Source organism: Herpailurus yagouaroundi, unplaced genomic scaffold (assembly GCF_014898765.1).
Source record: "Herpailurus yagouaroundi ecotype Mexico unplaced genomic scaffold, PumYag 308, whole genome shotgun sequence".
In the NCBI taxonomy this organism is placed as follows: Eukaryota; Metazoa; Chordata; class Mammalia; order Carnivora; family Felidae; genus Herpailurus; species Herpailurus yagouaroundi.
In genome coordinates this window covers 595,081-601,948 of record NW_024412525.1, presented here as the reverse complement: position 1 = coordinate 601,948, position 6,868 = coordinate 595,081, and positions in this window count along the sequence as shown.

Here is a 6,868-nt window from a genome sequence, read left to right as displayed (position 1 = left end):
GTTACAGAGTCTGCTTTCAACTCCCTGCTCTTGGTTCAAGCAATAGTCTTCTCCGTGTGGCAACTGCAATGGGCTCCTAACTAGTCTCCATATGATCCTCTATCCCCCAAAATCTATCCCACAGATATTTTCATATTTCTACTTTTGTGGACTTTAGGACCAAAAGATTTCAAATAGTCACTAAGTTTATGGGATTTTCCCCATAAACTTGCTCTCAGCAGGACTTTGCTGGCTACACAAAAGAAATAGGAGTCTTGGCTCCTTTCTTTCAGAAATCTTACTATACACACACACACAGACACACACAACCACACATACACACACACACACACACACACACTATATATATATATATAATAGCTAAAGATAATGTAAATTTCATAACTTTGAGGCCCTTGCCCTTCATGTTCATTAATCTTTCCCAGAGTTTATTTAGAACTGTGCTTTGTACATAGCAAAACTTCAATAAGTATTTGTGGAATGAGTTAATGAAGTAAAACAACCAATCACAGGGTCATTCCTTCATTCAACAAATATATATTGATCATCAGCTATGTGTCAGGCACTATTCTAAGTGCTGGAGATGAAGCAAAAAATAAAATAGGCAAACATAACTGTTTATAAAGCTTATGTTTGTGCATGTGTGGGACAGACAATAAATAAAACAAATTAATAAAAGAGATGATAGCTTAGATAGTGAGAAGCATCATTATGGAAAATAAAGCAAGAGGGATAAGAAGAGAGTCATAATGTTGGTGGTGGACCTCATTGAGATGATGACATTAGAAGAGAGCAAGAATTAGGAGCAAATGAGGGGGTAGTTAAGCAGGTATTTGGGGAGAAGATCCAGGTAGAAGGAAGAGCAAGTACAAGTGCCCTGAGGCAGGAGCACCGTTTCATAGGCCACTGTCAGGATGTTGGTGTTTACTCTGAAAGAAATGAGAAGCGTTTGGAAAGTTTGATTTGGGATGATGTGGTCAAACAAATGCAGCAGAACCTCATAGATAGGGAGGAATAGCACCAACTGGACCAACTTTGTGGAGGAGATCAATTTCCAGCAGACAGGGATCCTGATTTATTTATTCACACCACAAATGCTTACCAAGTCATTACTAGTTTACCAGCTACTAAGTATGAGGACTCAGGATATAGAGCTAAGTGACAGTTCCCCATGAATGGGAAGGAATCAGTGGAGTAGATGGTTAAAGTTATTAGAGAGAGAGTATGAAGGTTAACTTGATGGCAGATGTTGCTGAGAATGCTGGGGGGAGGTAAAATCCTGTGCTTGATTGGAGGCATGTTCTCTCACTGCAGACCCAGAGGTTTTGGAGTGAGATGTTGAGGCAGTACCTGTTTGATGCTATTATTTTCTCTGGGAAGCAGGAGACCAAGATCTCTGCTGAGAGTACAGGAGGAAGTTGAATGCTCTGATAATTTATTCATGTGCTCAGTGATTGGAAAGTCTCTAAAACAAACAAAAAAAAAAAGGATGTCTGTCTAAAACTAAAAGGAATTAAAAACCAAGCTCTGTGGTCTTTATAATAATGACTATGATAGAAAGTAAGAGCTTAGCAAAAAACAGCATTATTGGATAGATGGATAGATAGATAAACAGACTTCGGTTTCCCAAAAGTCATGGCTACTGTGGCGTTTTAGATGGAGTATATCTTTAATACTCCAAAGAATTCTGTATGACAGTATTTTATTTTATTATCCCACCTCCTATATGAAAGCTCTGTGGATAAGAAGGGGAAGTAACCTGCACTTCACCACAGCAGAGCTAGAATTTGAAAGCAGGTTTGTTTGACTCCTGTGCCCATTTGTCATTTAGTAATATGCCCAGAAAATGTGATCCAGAGTAGCCAATCCTAAATAGGAGAGAAGCACAAACTATTATAAGGAAGGAGCCCAGAGGAGAGTAATAAAGAACACTCAGGGGTAGGAACACAAGCTCTGTGGGAAGAGCAGTGAGGGGCCTACAAGGGAAGGTAAATTTCTTTAAGAAAGGAAGCCAGTGAAGGGATAGCTCATAATAATTTTCAAATACATCGACCTTTCTCTTTCTGGAGAGAATCAGACTGTCATTCCATAAACATCAATAATCAGAATAGAGCAACATGCCATCACGTAATGATATGTACTAGCTACCACAGGAGTTAACTAGCACAGTTCCTGTTGACTGTCTGGTTAGGAAGACCTTCCATATGGTATTGTAATACTGTGGAAGAACCCATTACAAAGTGAGTGCTATAGGAATGCAGAAGAGGAATACCAAACTAGACAAGGGTGGGGGTGGGTATTGGGAGATCTGGGAAAGTGAGGGAGCAGGACCCATGTGGAAAACTGCTGGCAATTAATTAAGGCTGAAAAATGAGATTCAAGCAAAGAGTGGCAAGTGTGCCAGAGTTAGGCAGGGACCAAATTCACAGGACATTTTTACATCTTGTTGTAAGACTGTGAGGACCTTAGGAGCCAGAACTGAATCCTGCTCACCGTTGCTCAGCACAATGCTTGAAACATGGTTGACTCTATATAAACATGCTGATAAAGAAATTGTATTTTATTCTGAAGGCAAGAGATATTGCAGGATAAAGTAAAGAGGAGTTGCATAATTAGATTTATGTTTTCAAAGGCTTAAAGGATTCCAGGTGGCTAAGACAGAGGCAGGATGATGTCTAATGTATTTGGCATGGGTTAGGGGTGAGGACCCCAGGTTCAGGAACAGGTCAATGCTGGGAGCAGTTAGAGATCAGATTGGGGGGAAGTCCTGCTGATGGTGGTCTTTCAATGCCAAAATGAGCAGTTTGGACTAAAGTCAGGTAGGAAAACTAAGAGCCTTTATAGGGCAATGAAAACCATGTCTTAGAAAACTTGATTAGACAATGAATTGTAGGGCAAAAACCTAGAGGCTGAGTGTTCAGTTTGGGGGCTTCATAGAGTAATTATGCATTGGAAGGTACAAGTCCAAACTGGGATCTTGAAGGCAGAAATGAGAGTGAGGTAATTTTTTAAAAGAAATTAGCACTTGGTGATCATATTTTATTTTTTCATTTTTTCATATGATTCAGTTTATTCATTAGTTTTGTCATATCATTCTATGAAGAATTTAAGTAACATACAAACAAGAGAAAATAAGCTAAAGAAAGCTCTAAGATTTTGATCCTGAGGAACAGATACAATTGTGTTGAATAGAAATTTACATGTGAATAATGAGAGATAAATTTAATTTGTGCATAATGATAGTAAGGTAAAAAACAATAGAAAAATATTTATTAGAGAAGTACAAACATGGCCCTCATCCTGCTATTCTTAACTTACATTATCTCTATCTCACATGTCTGTAATATAGTGTCTATTACTAGTCCCGTTTTACAGCTGAGGAAACAGTCTTGAGGTTTCATAAGCTGCCCAAGGTCACAGAGCTATATATGATAAGACTTGGATTCAAACCAGGCTGGATGATTCTAAAGCCACACTTTGAATCAGTTTGTGATACTTTTCTCCCCTTTACCAGTGATTCTTAGTTGATAGCTGGGCATCCAAATGGAGATGCCCTAGAAAAGGTGTATGGAACTAGAACTTGGCTGAAGGGCTTAGACAAGTTTGTTTTCCTTCAGGAGTTAGCAATATGGTAGTAATACTTGATGTTAAAAGTGTGGATTATACTTTCAAGTAAGTGGGAGAAACACATTAGTGGAGACTGGATATGAAGATATTTAAAACATTGCCATTTTAGAGGGTGCGGGACGTTTCTACATTTTAGGGTAGATGTTGATTTTTTTTTCCTTTCTGGAAGAGTGTTTTAGTCAAATGGCTATAAGTTAAGTACATAATGGTTTTGGAATGCTTCCTATAGACTTGATTTACTGAGTCCTCTGCTTGGTAACATATATTGGATTGTTTAGCAGTGATACACTTCTTAACTGTGAACTTATATTTCCATATTCCTAAAAATTGCAGTTTGGGAAGAGGTGTGTGTGTGTGTGTGTGTGTGTGTGTGTGTGTGTCCTGAACAGGAAATCAGGCTTACAGACCACCTAGAAAGGTGAAAGGTGTATCTTCTTATTCTGGTAGCAAGAGGCTGGACAAGCAGTGCTGGAAACTTCTAGATGATTTGTTTGTGCCCCCAGTACACTGTAAATTTGGGATGGACTCCTGGGCTTTGTGATTGCATTCTCAGGACAACGGGGAGAACCTAAATAGATGGTTTTGTTTCTCAGCCTCAACTCTGACCTTGCAAAAACCACTTAACTTTTTCTCTGATATAAATAAATAATGGTATTTACCTCATAGTGTCCAACATATGTAAAGTTCTTAACCCTACCCTGTCACAGAATAGGCACTCTGCAAGTGCTATATTTTGATTAATAATTATAATAATACCTGATATGGAGGGAGTACTTATAATAAGCAGTCAATATACTAAGTATTTCATGTGCATTCTTATTCAATCTCCATAAAACTCTATGGTATATATAATATTATTACCCTTATTTTCATTATGAAGAATCTGAGGTATAGGAAGTTACAGTGACTTCCCCAAGTCACAATTAATAGGTGATAGATCTGGGGTTCAAACCCATCCCATCTGATACTGCACCCTAATCAATTCTGTTGTCCTCTGCTAATCATCCTCCTACGGGAAAGAGGCCTTGACATGGGATAGAGAATTATTTTTTTTTCCCTCTGGGTCCTAAGAGAGTTGGTTCCAGATTCCAAGCTGGGGCTTTCCCATTATTAGATGCTGAGCTTTGTGAAAGCCTCCCAAGCACTAGGTTTGGAACAATGGGCCCTAAGTCTAGTCTCTTCTTAGAGCCAATTCCATCATTACTCTTTGTGATGTACTTTAGTCATCTGAACTTCTGGAGGAGTGAATTAAACATTTCAGCATGCCTTAGCTGTACTTGGGAGAATGATACAAGTATAAGCCAAGCACCATCAGTCTAAAGTAGCCAGTTATGAGATGGTGAAGAAGGGTCTGCAGGATTCTGTGGCCATAGTTGTTCAGACCATCAAAGTAACAGCCATCACAGATTATGAACATATTCAACATTGATGTAGCAAGAATTCTGAGAAGCTATATGAGAAAGGAAAGTAACAGAGGCAACATTCACATTGGACTTGTTCTTTAGAGAGAACCAATATTTAAACATAATGTGAGTGGTGCCCTCTAGGATTCTGTACTGCAGCCACCATGTTTAAAGAAAAATGTCACACTCTGAAATTGCAGAGAGTAGAGACACTTGAATTACATAAAAATCAGCACCCTCATCGTTTAGTCCCTACTATGAATTGGGTGTTTTACATTCATCATATTGCTAATCCTTATGCCAATGCTGTTAGTTAGCAATTATCATCCCTATTTCCTGAAACGGAAATTGAGACTTAAAGAGGTTAAGTGACCTTCTCAGGGTCTCATAACTAATAAGTGGTGAAGATGAAATTTAAATCCAGTTCGTTTCATTCCAGAGTCTTGTCTTTTTCATCACACTAACCTGCCAGGACTGAATGCTGGGCAAAGGAAGAAGAATCGATGTAGGAAATGGGAATCTGAGAGGAAATAGGAGAGGCAGACAAATTGAGGGCAATGGAAGCTGTGGGAATTTCAAGATGGAAGTCATGATCTGTGGTATGAGATGCAGCAGAAAGTCAAATATCACAGAATAAAGGCAGAGCAACAGACTAGGGCTGCAAGAGTTTGTCACCTTCATTATTTTGGAAGCCACATTTACCTTTAGAAATGATGAGACATTCAGAAAATAGTGGAAACATGTAAAAAAAAAACCTTCTGTTTAGGAGATTAGAAGTTAAATAAATAAACTGACAAAGAAACAGAATAGTAAGTGTATCAATCAGAATAAGCCAATTTAAACCACAGTAACCACAGATTTTAATGGATTAACACAAGTTTTCACTCACTACACGTCCTTTGGCTGATGTTATATTCCACATCTTCTTGCTTTGGGTCTCAAGTTGATGGAACATCCATTATTTCAAGTACTGACACGTATCAGCACATAGAAAGGGAGCTCTGGACAGCCTTGCATTGACGATTATGTATTTTGGCTTAGAAGTGACATATGTCCCTTCTACTCACAACTCTTTGGCCAGATCTAGTCACACAGGTCCACCTAATCATAAGACTCCCATTAGGAAACCCAAACCAGACATGGGCAGGCAGATTATACTAATGACTCCCCATAGTATGGGACCTGAATGGGGTGATAATACAGGGGATTTTTCTTTTCCCAAGGCAAGTTTGATATATATATTTTTTATACTTGAAGGAAAAAGAAAAAGAGCCAGTTGATTGAAATGGGAAAGACTGTAAATATAAAACACATGTAGAAGTGACAGCAAAGTTTTAGAGAGGTGGAAAGGAACATGATAAAGAACATGGAAAAAGGAACAACTTGGGAATGGACAAATCCTCTGAGAGTCTGATAATTTTGAGAGTGAGACATAGAGAGAAAGAAATGCTGGAGAGAAAAGGGAGGGAAAGCCTGAAACATTTATTGTGGGAAATAGACTAGAATGGTCCAGTCAGTACCAGTCATAAATCCAGTCAGTACCATACTGAACAAATGAAGCTGAAAGCTGAGCCCAAAATGACAAAGGAAATCATAAGTCGAGATGGCATCTGAAATAGGGTTTTACTCCCTTTTTTGTCCTTAGGAAAAAAATTGTATTTTAAAGTTATGTGGTTTCCTTCATGTATAGAAAACAACAACCATCCTGCAGTTTATGATACCACTATCCATGTGTATAAATGCTGCAAAGATAAAGAATAATTCATGAGTAAGAGAATTTTCCTCCAGGGCCACACTCATCTTCACTAGACCATCTCTTAATATGAGACTGGACAAGC